The sequence below is a fragment of the Notolabrus celidotus genome, chromosome 10, assembly GCF_009762535.1.
Source record: "Notolabrus celidotus isolate fNotCel1 chromosome 10, fNotCel1.pri, whole genome shotgun sequence".
Lineage (NCBI taxonomy): Eukaryota > Metazoa > Chordata > Actinopteri > Labriformes > Labridae > Notolabrus > Notolabrus celidotus.
The window spans coordinates 10,104,375-10,120,156 of NC_048281.1; the positions used below are offsets into that span (position 1 = coordinate 10,104,375).

Sequence of the window (15,782 nt, forward strand, 5' to 3'; positions counted from 1 at the left end):
ATACCAGCTGGACTGAGTTTTGTTTTCATTCAGCTTCAAATGAAAAACTTGCTGAAACATTTTAACGGCACACATTCAAAGTTCCCCTTATTTAGAGGATAACATATGTTAATGGTTATAATGTAAAATATCTGAACGCATATTGTGTCATAAACTCTATTCTTTTTAGATTTATTTTACTACTTTCTTTAAGTGAACTTTTTGTATCAAATTTTACTTTGTTATCATATTGATTGTTTTTATTTCTTTACGTTTTTTAGGTTTTTCATACCTCGGCTACCTTTTGTATACTTTCAAAATGAAGAGCAATTTAGTTTCTACAAACTCCTGTCAGTCACAGTTTCACTGTGATATTCATATTTACTTTAATTTTGATAATTATACAGTAAAATAAATATTTAAAATAATGGAAATATCATTTAAAGCAGGTTTTCTGCCACTCTACAGGATACAGACTTGTGTAAGTGAGTTTAAATGAAGAGTGAGTTTTTAATGTTTGGTATAAGAGTATGATAAACTGAAGTCATACTTTAAAGAGGATGACATTTGGAGGATATTTTAATTGTTAAAACTTAAAGCAGGATATTTGATATATGACTCACTTTAAAATAACTTGAAAATAAGAATTGAAATCAAACATATGGAAATGTTGATTCACTCTAACTGTGTGGTGACTTGTACAGCCATGGGCATTCACTGTGCGTGACACCAAAATAAAAGACAATCTTCATCACCATCATCATCATAATGAGTTTATTTCAGAGCCTGAATCTGTCATTCAAAAGCCTCCGACAGTTTGCAGTCATGCAACTTCAAACTTTGACTTTGAAGACTTTTCTTGTTTTAATCTGAAAGCAAACACTCAGACGTCCTTCCTGCCCGTATTTATGGATGAGCGAGATTGGCTCTGGAACGAGCAAATACACTCTGCTCTTATTATAAACACACTTTTCAGTGTTTCACTGCCTGCGTTTTATTAGAAAATCTATTCCTGTCTTTCACCTAATTTGAGAAATGACTTGAATCCCTCAGAAAACGTCAGATCAATAAGACATGCTACCAAAGTCGAGCTGAACATCTCCGTCCTGTCCTCTCCCTCTGCTCCTAAATATATATCAAGTGCATGTTTACTGCGTGCAGTATAAATAAAAATTCAGCCTAAGTGGTTGTGCCAGGTCATGGATGCCGGCGCACTCGTTTGGCTCTGCACGGCCTTAATTCCTTCTGTCAGGCAGTAATCAGGTCTGTTTCACATAACGGGCCATTAGTTTAAAGAGCAAATCTGCTCTCGGCGCTGCTGACAATGGACAAAGTGTGTGTATGTGTGTACGCTGCGAAAGGAAGAGAGAAGGGGGGGGAGGTTCTGTGTGCCAAACCTGACCTGGCAGGGCTAGGAAAGAGAGAGGGAGGGGGGAAAAAGAGAGTGGGAAGAAAGGAAGGGCGTTTCTGAGGGATGGCACTGCCGCGCTCATCTCATCCACTCCAGGAAAAATGAGGCTGACAGGTCAGAGTGTGCCCTGAAGATGTTTCCATTTTAACTCCATTCAAATCTGTAATCACTGCCCTCCACGTGAACCCGCTCCTCTCTGCTGCACCATGAACAGAACTCAAACATACAAACCTGAGAGCAGGAGGTGCGTGTACCTGCCTCCAGGTGCTCTACAAGGTGTCCTGGATGTCACGCTCTCCCTCGCCTTTCTCTGCCGTCCTCTCAGACCCGTCCTCTGAAAACTAGAGGGTGTGTTTCCAAACAAGATTATGCAGCAGACAAGTGTTGACAAGAAGATGACAACTGTCTGCTGTCACCCACCTGCCCAGAGGAGCCGGCGGAGATGTCACTGTCTCGTTACATCAGCGCCCGCCGCCACAGTCCAGCGAGCAGATAATTGGAAACACACAGGGGCAAAAAGTCACACAAATACCTCGCAATGCGGTTTCACACAGCCCCAGTGTAAGTTAATTCTCTCAAGTGAGAAGGGCAGCGCAGAGCGAGGCACTATTTTCTGTCCATCCATGTCTGGCACAGAGGAAGGGGGGTGAGGCCAAACACCGCTCCTTACTCTAATAGTTTAAGACACAGCCAGCATTTGCTTTCATCTCTCAGGGGGAGCACTGACACAAACCATTTTCGTCCCCCTCTTCCCCCCTCCCCCTCCCTTCATTCGCCAATCCACACATGAGAACTTCTCTTGTTGATTCATTTCACTTGTTTTCTGCACTGGAGAGAGAGAAAACAAGGGGTACTGGGAAGAAAACGATGGTGCAGTGATGACTGAGAGAGGCTTCACTTCACAGAGGTGGTTCTTTAAACATTACAGGCTCAATGAGGAGTGATCAAGACGTCACAAAGCTTCTCGAGGAGACAGCTGATCATCGAAAAAACTAGAAATGGGCTAACATGCTAACACACTGATGAACACATATCAAAGACTTCCTGCTGTGACGAGACCAACAGACCTGACAGAGACAACACGTACCCACCTGACTGATTGCAATTACGAGCTGGATTGCTATTTATTGCTGTCATTTCTCTTTTTCTGTCTTTGTGGTCGTTGTTCGTGACTTTTGCACATTGCTCTCATTGGTTAATATCTCTGAGGTGGCGTAAATGCATCAGAAGGAAATATCTAACGTGCTAGATTTTCTGTCGGGAGGTTGTCTCAGATGTGGGTCTGATTGTTGTTCACACTGCAAAACAATCAGGTCCTGAAACCCTACACCTGCAGTATCAGACTATGATCAAGCATACAATGTGTAGCCTGAATTACAGAAACATCACTATGCATGACGTAGAAGAAGATTGATAAGTGAAGTTACAAAGATCACTGAATGCAACAGTTGGCTGAATTGATATTTACAGGCAGTACTTGAGCCCCATGCTGAAGTAGTGACAATACTGATTCTAGCACTACCTACCCACCATGATAATTAAGAAACATATTAAACATGTTGTAGAAAGACTTGTAAACATAATACAGCCCACTGTGTAACAGATCATACTCAAACATTCAAACACAGTGTGCACAAAAATCAGTTTTGAAAGTGAGATTTGGAGGAACTTTGGAAACACTGGTCCTCATTCACTGACTGTTCTTAAGAAGAAATTCATCCTTGAAACCGTTGTAACATCCTGCAATCACCAAAGATTTCTTACCTGGGATTTGTTCTCAGCTAAGAACTAAATCAAGAACTCGCTCATGCACATTGCAGTATCGATATGTTGGTTTAATTTATAACAAACTTTTATTTTTCTTCTTTTAGCATCTTAATTTATAAATACATGGTGTAAATTAAATCAGGTTTATTTTAATCTGAGGAATTTTGGTTTTAATTGCAAAATATTAGATTTTGGGTATAAATTACTCAGAAAATAATTGGAAAATAAATAAATAAAAATAATAATAATAATAATAATAATAATAAAAAATTAAATAATACATATTTCAGAATCAGATGAGCATCTGCTTCATTGGGCCTTTCAGCATGAAGCATTGAATATCAAAATAATATTTATAAGATTACATAAGACTGTATATATTGGTATACATTTTATCAAAAGACACCTACACACAGCAATAACAACCAACCTTTACACATGGCTGTTTATCAATGTAAGAACACAGGTATGAATAATAGCATTTAAATGAATCATCCTTTGACTTCTTTGAAACTTTCTTGTAAAAGTTGTATCAAAGGAAAGTAAAATGTGGTGTTAAATTCTCATTTTTGTAGGGCTGTCCCTCGTCTGAACGAAACCAAAGAAAAGAAAGTCCTGATTTTCAAAGAGCAGATTTGCTGCTGAAAGTTGTGTAACACCATATGAAGGAGTGAGAAATATATAAGTCTTGGCATATTGTGAAAATATGATGTCTGAAAATACTCGGATTGTATTTCTGTCCCGGTCAGACGTCAGCAGTCTGCTTGATGAGGCACTTTTTATTTTTCTCCCAGAGTTTGTGGGATGTGGCCCACGCCTCAAGGCGAGCTCTGCTTTCCGGAAGCTCTTTTTCCTCCCAATCCTCCACCCCATCAGGCTCACTCAGCAAGCCCCAGCCCCCCTCGCCCCCCTTCATCACCCCTCCCTCCCTCCTCAACCAACGACATGGCATTTGCACTGCTGAGGAGAATGTGAGCTAATGAAAGTGTAAAGCCTGTGGTCACTAGAGTATAAAATTCACATTTGGCCAAGACCGGCTGTGCAATCTGATATTATGAGCCCCGCCGCACAGAGAGCGAGGGCTGGAAACAGCTCTCCAAAAAGACACAGGCAGGCAAACACGGAGAGAGACACACTGTGAAAGTGCATTTTTGTTCTATTATTTCATGCCATGGACAGAGTAACTAGTTTTTGTTTGTTGCTTTGCACTTCTGTGACTGAACACTTAAAGACTCACAAAGGGAGCTCCTGAAGCAATGTGGAGTAAAAATGCAAAGCTCATCCCAGCGGCTCTGTCTTTGTCTCAAAGAGAGAAGAAATGCAGAGGATGAGCCAGACTGAAGGTACTGTACGCCGCCATCTTGTTTTTCTTGTTTACATGGAGCAGCCGCTTGCCCTCAGTAAATGGAGGTTTGCTGTGGACTGAAATGAGGTCAGAGGCGGCGTAAAGATGTGACGCAAACAGACCGGGGGGAAAAAAATGGAGGAAAAGAAGAAACCTCCTTCAGTTGTGACAAGGAGACGGAGCTGTGAGATGGAGGGATAGCTTTACTTTGAATGAAATAAAAAACAAGCTGATCACATCTCTGTTGTTCATCCAGCAGTTTCCCTGAAGTCAGCGTAGACTATCTCACACGCTTTCCTCAGATTCATCTCCCTCCATCTCCTCTCTCGGTGCTGTATTGTTTCTGAGTGATTCAAAGTGATACGTGACTTAAAGCAGCATCACGTTATCTGCAGTTAAATTAAATAACGGCGGGACACATTTGGCAGAAAGCGCAGGGCTTTTGTTGAAACAGTAGCTCCACTTCACACAGGTCAGAAGTTCACTCACATTAGGAGCGGTTGACCTATTTTCTCTACTAAAACTTGGGAATCCATCTTCCTTCTTTTTGTCCTCTAGCTTCTGTCCACTCAGATTAATCTCTGCTGCCTTTTGCAGCACTGAAATACCACAGCCGTATGACTCGGACTAAAACCACTTATATTCAAAAACTGTCAATTAAATTCAACATGTCAGTGCAAACATGCAATCTCTACAACATTTAAACCATAGTCAATTAATCGTCATGAAGCTGCTCCTGCTACATCCTATATACAGCCCTTGTTACTAACACGTTATACTAATACTGGGGCCATGCTTAGCTCCATGTATGTTCTTCAAAGCAATCTTTTATGTGCATTGCTTTAATGGTGCACATATTTGTGCAATTGTTATACATTGCTTGTTGCATCATGCATGCTAATACCTACTAGCACAATTCTGTCATGTATTAGATGGTAAATCTAACAGTAATATATCTACGTTATTGCACCATCCATTTTTAAGTGCCCAAACAGACTCATAAATTAAGCTATTTTTACTTATATTTGACTACAACTGCATGTTTGCATTAATGTGTTTATTGGCAGTCTATTCTTTCAAGAGCGATCAACAATAAATCCACCATGCTACTGTGGAAATTAGTCTGCAGATGGAAGGAGTTATATCTAAGTGCATAGAATAATTTGTTAGTGTTAAAAATGGACGATCTGACAGCATGCAGCATAACTCGTATTTGCTCCTTCATGTTCAGAAGATGATCAGAAGTTACTGTTCTTTAAAGACTGTGCACCAGCGAAATTTACAAAGCACCACCTGCAACCTTTCTCTGCAGAAACGTCTAGTTTTCAAAGTAGCACACAGAAAAAGGGCAGCTATTGATATTTGTGTTACTACTACTCCTACTACCTACATTAGCATCTGTAGGTTCAGTGTTGCTCTCTGCTTTTCGATTGTATTTTGGACCCAGTAACCTCCACCATACCATTTTTTCCCTATATTTCGTCCAAATTTGGACAGCGCAGTAATTTAATAAGAAGGACTATAGACATCTGTAATGACATAATGATAATTCAATGGCCTTTTTTAGGCCACTCTTTGAGCAGTAGTGCAACTTCCCAGCCATGCTCCTGTGGACCACCAGGTGAAGCTCGTGTGCCGCCACTGGTACTTGTACCGCAACTTAAAAATAAACCCAAAACGGAGCTACAGCATTATAATTTTGAGATGTTCTAATATTTGCAATATTGCTTGCATGATATTAGTGATAAAATAATATATTGTAGGACTGAATAACTAAAAGAGGCACCAATTGCCGGCATCATGCCAGCTTTTTTATATTCATTTATACAGTTGTGTATGTTGATAGTATCAACCTGAGTCTCTAACAGAACCCAGCCTGCTCGCTATTACAGATTTTTTAAATAATGCTGCTTATATTTTTATTAAAATTAAGGCTGTGAATGTTTATTTAGTGGCCTCATGCTGGCCTTCCTGACGCCCAAATAAATATGTTGTATTTTAGTAGTTATATCCTCCGGACCAGCTCCTTTTTAGTTGAATAGATTTGATTTCAGAGTATCATGGGATTATCTAGTTAAAATTGGAATTTATATATAACATGTGCAATCAATACAGTCCAATTAATGATTCAGAACTTCTCAAAGAAAGCCATAGCAAGTTTAGACCATGACTCCAGCATGATACTTATAGTGGGAGAGCAACACATGGGACCCTGCATTACAACATTTACCCATCATGATGATTCATCGTTAGTCACCAGCATCGGGTCAGTTTTGCGGCGGTTGGCTAAGAGGATGAGAGATTGATAAAAGACAGGGGTCAGGAATCATGGAGGCACGATGGTTGTTTTTCGCGGCAGGAGCTGATCTGTGTGCAGGGCGAGCTGCCGGAGCATCGCGAAGAAGAGCCAAGCTGGCAATTATAATCAGCAGGAGCAGAAATTACTGCCATACCTTTGTGATTGCACACTATCGCATTTCAGCAGGGCCGGGTTCACACGGCCTGGAAATACAGAGTCCACCAACCCCTCAGTCTGGAGTCTTTCTCACAGCAAAGAGTGGGTTACATTCTTCCTCTAATCTATAGGATGTATGTACACAGAGGGCAGGAGAGCTGAGAAGCAGTGTTTTATATGTAGGCCAGCGTGTGCCAGAGAGTGCAGTGGCCCTTCAGCTATAGGCCAGTGCTGTTACAGCGATCCTCTCTTTCTCTCTGCGCAGAGTCGTACTATGTCCCATATTCTTATATAACAGGTAACTGTGTTTGAATCTGCTTTTCAGGTCTCAGGTGGAGATCTACAATGTGCTCATTCTGAGGGCTCAGTCTTATTACGGCCAAAAACACAATGTGCACTGTGGTAGAAAGAGGGGGAACGAGGTAAAAGATGTGATAAGGTGTAGAACTGTGTGAAAATACAAAAAACGGGCTGTTGTAGAACTTTAATATCTAAAATGCATATGAAGCAGTTAGAGTCGTGTGTGAGTGAGAGGTGTATATTATTGCACGTTCGCACAAAATTACTCAACATTTTTACATAGCATCTTCCATGGTTTCATTGCTTTAACATTTGCTACTGTAAAATGTGAACTATATGAGACTTTTTGTAACATTAACATTGGCTGAATAATATTGAATATAGTTATTTAGTATTTAGGCACCAAACTATGAAATCCTCATCAAATCAAGTGATAATTTGAACTCCTAAAATATTTTTGCAAAATCCACTTTCGAATGTCCACAAAAACATGAATCTGAGTGAAAAAACGTTATTACTTCTCTATGAACATGAATATTGCTGCAAGTCCAAAGGTGAATATCAATTATACATAAAGTAAGAATAAATATGAATATGTGCATGACACAATTTATATGCACAGATATGTGCAGCAAAATATGCTGTATATGTAAGGATATGTTTGTCACACAGTTCAGTGAGTTCAGTAAATACATGTCTTATATTACATTTTGTAATATTTTAACATTTAGTATAAGGAAAACACAAATTTAAAAATACAAAAAAATCCCCCAAATAATTAAATGTATAAAGTATTTTTTTTTTTACGTTGCAAAAATATTAGTCTGAGTAAAATCAAACACTCTGAGCTTTTGTGAGATTTTTATTTCTTTTTCATGCAGTTGTATCTCCACATTCAGTTTCTCTGAATGATGTTTATGTTCATCCAGTTCAATATAAGAAGAATCCTGATGGAAAAGTGCAGTGTTAATTTGTATTAATATGTATTCTCTATCTTAACGGTTAACATACATTTCAAAATATTAATGTTTCTATACAATTGTATTCTATGTTGTGAATATTAATTTCTACGAAGCAAACAAACCTTTGGCTGAAAGAAAGATTGTCCAATATTATCCCCTGCACATTAATCTGTTACAGCTGCATGGCTTCTTTAATATTATGACTAATAATAATTATTTATAGTGTTTTTATTTAGGTTTTGTTCTAGTTAGTGTTTGCTCAGCCTTACAACATGGGATTGTAACATGTGATTTGTTCTGCAAACTTACACCTCATCAATAATTGCAAAAGTAAAAACCTTTATATCTGAATAACTGACCTCTTGTTGCTTCACTTTAAATATAAACATGCATTGAACTGACATCATACATATATACTTTTTTCACTTCAAGTGAATGCAATATGTCTGCTTTCTTTGCACTCAAGTGTCACCTTGCATTAAAGATTCATCTTCAAAGCTGAATTGAAACATTTCAAAATGAGAAAGAGAAAACATTTCCCTGCTCTTTCCTCTCAGAGTGGAGATGTTCTGGATGGGTCCTGTTCTGTGGTGTTTGAGTGGCTGGTCACTGCGAGGTCACTCACAGAGGGAGACATATGGAGAGAGAGAGGAAAGTTGTGTTGAACAGAAGTGCTGAGAAATGGACGGGGACATTGGAAATCACACTCAGATGCGCACAAATCAAACTCACCTCTTGATGTATTTTAGTAGCGTTGCAGCAGTGGAGCTTTGGAAAGGGTTGAAAGGGGCTGTGTGGGAAAAGGTAATGCACTTTCACACGGCGTGCATACATAACATTTCAGCCACCAATTGCCAGAGAGAGCCGCTCTGCCCTTTTCCATCAGAGCTTTAGGTCCACACTTCAGTCGCAGGGCTGGAGCTGTATTTTCTCTGACACGGTGCTTCTCCATGTCCCGGCCTCGCAGGGAGATAAGTTCACTCTTTACAGCAATGACAGCTTCGGGCTCTTAACCTTGTTCAGGGCACAAGAAGGATTCAACAGGTGAACACCTTGGACTGCTTTAATTTGCCTCAGGTATTCATTTTCTCAGCAGTGAGTCAGTGACACAGAGGTGCAGGAGGAAAGTGTCAGAGCAGAGCTCAGCTTGAAATGTATGGAAGGAAATCCAACAGCTTCAAAAAATATATAGAATCACATATATTCAGAGGTTTTAAAATGCCCTCATAACTCTCCAAAGTCAACTTTTATGATATTCTGAATGTATACATCTACAGCCCTCAAGCACATCATCATCTGAATTAATTCAATCTGGTTTAATTTAATGAAAAGATCTAAGACAATTATTTGAAGTCTGTGAAGTCACATGACATTCTGAAAAAAATAAATAAAACTGTTGTTGTTTGGTTTTATTTTTCTATGCATCCAAAAATGTAATATTTAATTGTCCCCTAACTGACCTCAAAGGCAGTCTCTCCAAATGTGAAGATGTGAATGTTTGAGTACCTTTATAGAATAATATTTAACAATAAAAAAAAAAATCAAACATATATTTTCTTGTGAATGTAATATTTTTTAATTTCATTTCATTTATTAGATCGTACTAGACCATGTGAAAGATTGAAGTTTTAAACCAATACAGTTGATACTATATTTAATATTGTTATTTAATAAAATACGTATATAACATATCTCATTTTTTAAATTCAAGTTTAGAATATTTACCGTAATTCAAGTTCTATATATAAAGAGTAGATGCGTACAAGTTTAAATATATTAATATTTTATATTTATTATCAAAGATTTATTTCATCATGAACATCTTTACCTAGAAAAATCAGTGCTGACCGAGACACCGCTTTAAACCTATTTGAACTAAATTTTTACAAAGAAAATACATTTTATTTATACTAAGAGAGATGTTTATATGCAGTTTTTAAATTTATATTACTTCAGAGAAATCTTTGTAAACACAAAAATGCCATGACATCGTAAAAAAACACAAGCCAAATTTAATTTGTTAATGCTTTAACATTTAACATTAAATAGATTTATCCTCATACAGGGATCATTAGCAAAATCCAATAGGCAAAATGTTTTGAACTGTTTCTAAATTATGTTTGAGTATTATTGTATTTTTTCAGTCAACGTTTGAACTCTTGACCTTTAGTCTGTAATAGTTTGAATTCAATTGAATTGGTGTTGTTTTATCTCTTTAAAAAAATGTGTTCCCTGGATTTTGCCAAACAAAAACCTGTATCTAGTCAATGTACAAATTGTATTAATTGTCTTGTCTTTATTGATATTTATAATAAACATATTTTCCATACGAATATGCCGAACTCAGCAGGCTTTAGTCCCCAGCTTCACATTATTTTAAGAAAAAGATGGACGCTGTGTTTTCTAATCTTACAGAGAATTATTTAAAATTAAAAATTAGGAAATACCTTAAAAAATAATTTGAGTGAGAGGAAAATAAACTCAGCGTGATAACCTCATTGAGATACTCTGACAGGAAATAAACCTGAAAATTGTTGCTGTTCATGAACTCATGTCCTAGCTTGAAACCTGTGCATTGTTTCGCCTGCAATGTCAAACATATCAAAGTGAAATATGTCAAAACTTCCAGCATTTCCTGTAACCCATGCAGCGCAGACACCCCATGTCATGGATTAATGATGGCAGGGTCAATTAGTCTGACTGATGGTTTGATTGGATGTGTTTCCTTGCTGGGAGAACACGCTGAAGCGTGTGGGTTCAACTAGCGGTTTTCCATCGGCGCTCAGTTTGTACGGTAGACGGCACACTCGCTCCACATCAGATCAACAGAGGCCTAATGGCTGCTCGGGGATGTGACACAACTGTGGCAGTGTGCGTGTGGATGTGTGCGTGTGTGTGGGCCGCACAGACGAGCTGACCGAGCACTCACCTCTCTATAAACTTTATTTATTTATTTCCACTCGAGGATTAAAGCGCTTTGTGCAGCTAACCTACATAACAGCTTGGTGCTAGGCGAGCTGGGCGACTGGGCTCCTTGATACAGATATGATGAGGGTGCTTAGAAACGGAGACAATGGGTGCTCAATCAGTGCCATTGGCCCAGATCATTACTGAAATACCGCAGAGAGCCTTGATTGAGCTGCATTGAGTTTAACCACTGGAGCACATTATGTTATATTGTATAACTTGGTGGCCCAATCCAAACTAAATTATCTCCATATCATAAAGCGGGACTGCCGGGAACCATCGGAGCCATCGTTCTGCTGGTCTGTTCATAATAAGTGGTCTGATTACCTACTGTTGTTGTCATCATGATTACATGTTGACCCTTTAAATGCTCTGTCGTCCTGAATGTCAGTATTTCTCTCAGCCATAAAGCAAACGTTTAATTGTTGTGGTAATATGCTTTTAGCCATGGTTGTGAGGACAGCAGAGTACTTGTGTGGGTGTAAGTGACGGTATTTCCAAACCATATGAAGTAAAAGCAGCATCAATTGAGTGAATGAGTTAATGTACGAGGATTGAGACATGTTTTTGTCTCAAGAAGTTGAAAGTTGAAAGGAAAATACTAATGCCGTTTGAATGTTTCATCATTGACCCAATGAAAAAACTCTTCAGAGTTTGACGTTTGTTTTTACAACCTGTTAAAATGATTTAAATAAGAAGCAACAATGCATAGAGTAAGATTGAGCTAATGTTTTGCAGATTTTAAAAATAATTTATAAGGTAATCGTAGTCATGGCATAATAGTAAGCAAAAATACTGATGTAGGATGAATGTTTTTACTACGTAGGAAAATATATTTGCTCTCTGCTATGCTAAAAAGTGATCAGACCATGAAAACTGCTTCTACATATTTATTTCCTTAAAATGTCACATTCAGAATTGTTCCATATCACTAGTTTTGTGTATCTATTGTTGACAACGTTACTTTTTTTTCTTATTTTAAAACACAATTTTAACACTTGTTTAAATTATTATTTTATTTATATACCTTTTTTAAATTTTACCTCATTATTCTTAGGTTGCACTGATTCCAGGGATATGTAAAGCACCGGTTAATACGAGTAATAAATGAGTAAAGATTTTTGTGTGTGTGTGTGTGTTTATCACAAAGAAAGATGAATCATAAAGTAGAATTATGATTGCCTTAGAAAAAGTAGAATAATTTGATAATGAATCTAGAAACTGTAACACTGAAAAAAATATATCTGTATTGTGATGATTTTATTGTGAAATCCTGTCCAAAATTATTATGAAAAACAATAATAGTAAAGGTTGTCTAGATATGTAATAATTTGAAGAAAATTCAAGAATTGACACCAAAGTTAATACAATTACACATGCAGGACATGCTTTCATAGTGCAGAAGATAATACTGTTGCACTCTGCGAATAAAAGAGCAAATCTTAGAAACTAAAAACTGATTTAATGAAGAGTTAAAATATGTTCTGAACTTTTCGTATTTCTGTTCATGTTTCAACAATCAGGGTAATTTTGATAAGGATGGTGAGAGTGTTTATTTAGCGAAAGCGTTAAAAGTAAAAGCTTAGGTTTATTTTTTTTATTTATAAAACTATTTTGACAACATTCATTCGACTGGTTTATTAATCTATGTTATATTTTAGTCACAGGTTGAACGCACTCTCAGGACGTCTCACTTAAACAAATAAACTCACAGTAACCAGTCTAGCAGTGCCGACAGAGGAGGAACGGTTTTAGGATGAGGTTTGTTCATTGAAAGAGATTTTCTCGGTTAATCCTCCAAACATATCCCTCTGTTTGTTTGAAGTTAGAGAATTAAGTTAAGCTCCTGTTTTGGTTACTGACTGGTCCGGTGTTTATCCATCGGTGTACTTTCAGAGAGGGTTAACGCCAGGCTTTTTGTACAACTGGGAATTTAGTTTCATACAAAAAACCCTGAATAAAATCTGAGGGCGGTGATCCAAAGATGTTCATATCAATGTAGGACAAGTTGAATAATATAGTTTTAACATTTTTTCCTAATTGGATGGTTGAAATGCATAGTTTCTGTAATTTTGGCTGCTCTTATGCTCTAAAAGGAAAATAAAAATCTTTCAACTACACTTAATTTATATTCACGATGGACGGTGACTGGTGGCAGAATTTAATCGAAGGCCGTCACAAGTTGACCATATGGTGTTCTCCTCCTCTTCAAGCAGGACTCATTTTATAACTTTATATAAGTTCTGTTATAATTTCAGCCTTCTAATCTCTACGTACCCTCTCCCTTTGTCCTGAACTCTCTTTAAGCAAAGCTCTGTCCGTGTCGTATTTTGTTTTATATTTACGACTTTTTCACTTTCAAATGGTTCTGATTTGACTTTTAAATGCTAGCGCCGTACGCAATAAAACTACTAAGCAGTCACATGTGACTTACATGTTAAGATGTTACTAAAGTAGTAAATATCCTATTCAAATATATATCATCATATATAAACAGCTGTAAAATAAATTGATCTCAACTCCTGCAAAAACATTTTTTTGTATCAAAAAATTGCATCCACATGAATTCACTAGTATTACTGTCATGCATATATATATATATATATTATTCCCCACAGGATTCTATAAACTTAATTTATGGTATTCTAAGTTGTTTGACACAGAAGTTAATGCAATAAAAAATAGATGAAAGCTGAAAATATGCTGGAGTTTGCAAGAAAGCATATTTACATCCATAAACCGTGGGCAGGTTACATCAACAGAAGCAATGACAGGACAATATAGAAACAAAACTCTTATTTTATAATTATAATACTTGTCTAATTTTTTATTTAAGACAATATTTTTAGTAGTTATAGCTTTCAACTTTAATATATTATGTAAATATTTAACTTCAGCCTCTACAGATGATTTTGCTAATGGTAGCGTAATGCTGCTGGGTCATACTGTGATCATATAGATACATGAACACACGGTGTGCTCCTGCTGTGTCTAAAACGTCAGTAGATGAAAGAGAGTCTGAGTTAATGGAGTCTATTGGAGTATTGAGAATAATATATATTTTTAATTTGTGAGAAATAAATAAGGGAAAAGCAGCAGGTGATGATTTCATGCCGACTCGTGGTGTCATTGTTTAGTTACTGCTCTGCGTTTCTCGCTCCACAACATTAACGGGTGAAAGGTTCGGTGTGTTTCAGCTGCGGGTCTGTGGCCTCAGAGGTATTATGCCTTTAATGCTCTCTGGGGAAATGAAAAGTACACAGGGGAACTGTTTTCACACGGGACACACGGGCACACGTCCACTGTCCCACTTTGACACAGATAAAGTGGATAATAAAGTGGGCTGCTGCTTGGCCTGATTCGAGGAGCTCTAATCAAAGTTTAATCATCATTTCTATCATTGTACAGTTTTATTTAATCTCCAACATCACAGTTTCTTAGTGCATGGATTTTGTTCTTTGTTTTTCTGCTACTTTTGATGCAAATACCTGGATTATTTTTCAAACGTGTGAATGAAGCTGGAAAATGTGACCTCTGGCTGTACTCCCACGATCAAACGCCACATGCAAAAGCAGGGCAAACACAGATTACTGTATAAGGACCTTTAATGACTGGGTTTATGAGTGCGGTGGCAGAAATGTACACTGTTGAAACGCCTCTGTGTCTGGCGAGAAATAGACTTTCTTAGGATGGAAAAAAATAAGTCTTAAAATATGAATGAGTGAAGAAGATGAAGAGCATATGAACCTCATGACACCCTTCGTCTCCACAGGTTCTGCAAGAAGAGTTCAGCAGAACAAACTTGAGCGTGCGTGGCCTACATTGTGCCGTCGCATCCAGTCCATCCTCCGCCACGGCCGCCATGTTGAACTCCAGATGAACCTGCCGGTTTCTGTGGGAGAAGATCTGTGCATGCGATTGGCCGAAGCCAGCACTCCATATTTGGAGATTACTGAAGCCAAGTTTGGGCTGCGACCGCTGCCCCCCTCGTGTGAGAAGAACCTAATCGCTCCACAGGCTTTTTAATTATCTCATCATATGTGTGTCGCTGCCACAGCCCGGGAGATGAAGGGGCCAGAAAACACGGGATGGACTGGTTTTACCTTTCTTTACTGTAAACACTGTTTAATAATGCACTGTGAGACATTCCACTGGACTCTAGCTACAGCATCATAAATAATAAATTGACCACTTTTTTTAAAAAAAGGTGATATGGCACGGTAAAATTCAAATTTAAATGACGTTTTAAAAAAATAAACACATTATGTGATGAATTTCATCATTGCAGTATAATTGTGGTGTATGGAGATGCTATAAATGGTACAATTATTTTCATAAAGTATTGTAAGATTTATTTTTTCATATATCTGCATTCTGTTTTTCTCTCAATTAATTATTAAAATGAAATAAAAAATAAAACAAATGTTTATTACTGCAGAAAAATATCACACACAAATTCAAACTTTGATAAAAATAAAGAAATAATTATTTACAACTAAGTCTCCTTTTCTTTTAATGTGTATGTGCATGTGGAAAACTACTATATCATCTATTCTTCCTTCATCAATAATGGTGTCCAGAAAACACATAAATTAG

At 37.5% G+C, this 15,782-nt stretch overlaps 1 long non-coding RNA gene across 1 annotated transcript in view; it reads left to right on the top strand.

Annotated features, from left to right (window-relative positions):
* The window catches only part of LOC117819819, a 99,810-nt gene extending 84,265 nt beyond the window's left edge, over nucleotides 1-15,545 (top strand). The window contains exon 3 of the long non-coding RNA XR_004632637.1: nucleotides 14,959-15,545. This is a non-coding gene — a long non-coding RNA (uncharacterized LOC117819819). The remainder of the gene's footprint in view (nucleotides 1-14,958) is intronic.
* The last annotated feature ends 237 nt before the right edge of the window (nucleotides 15,546-15,782 follow it).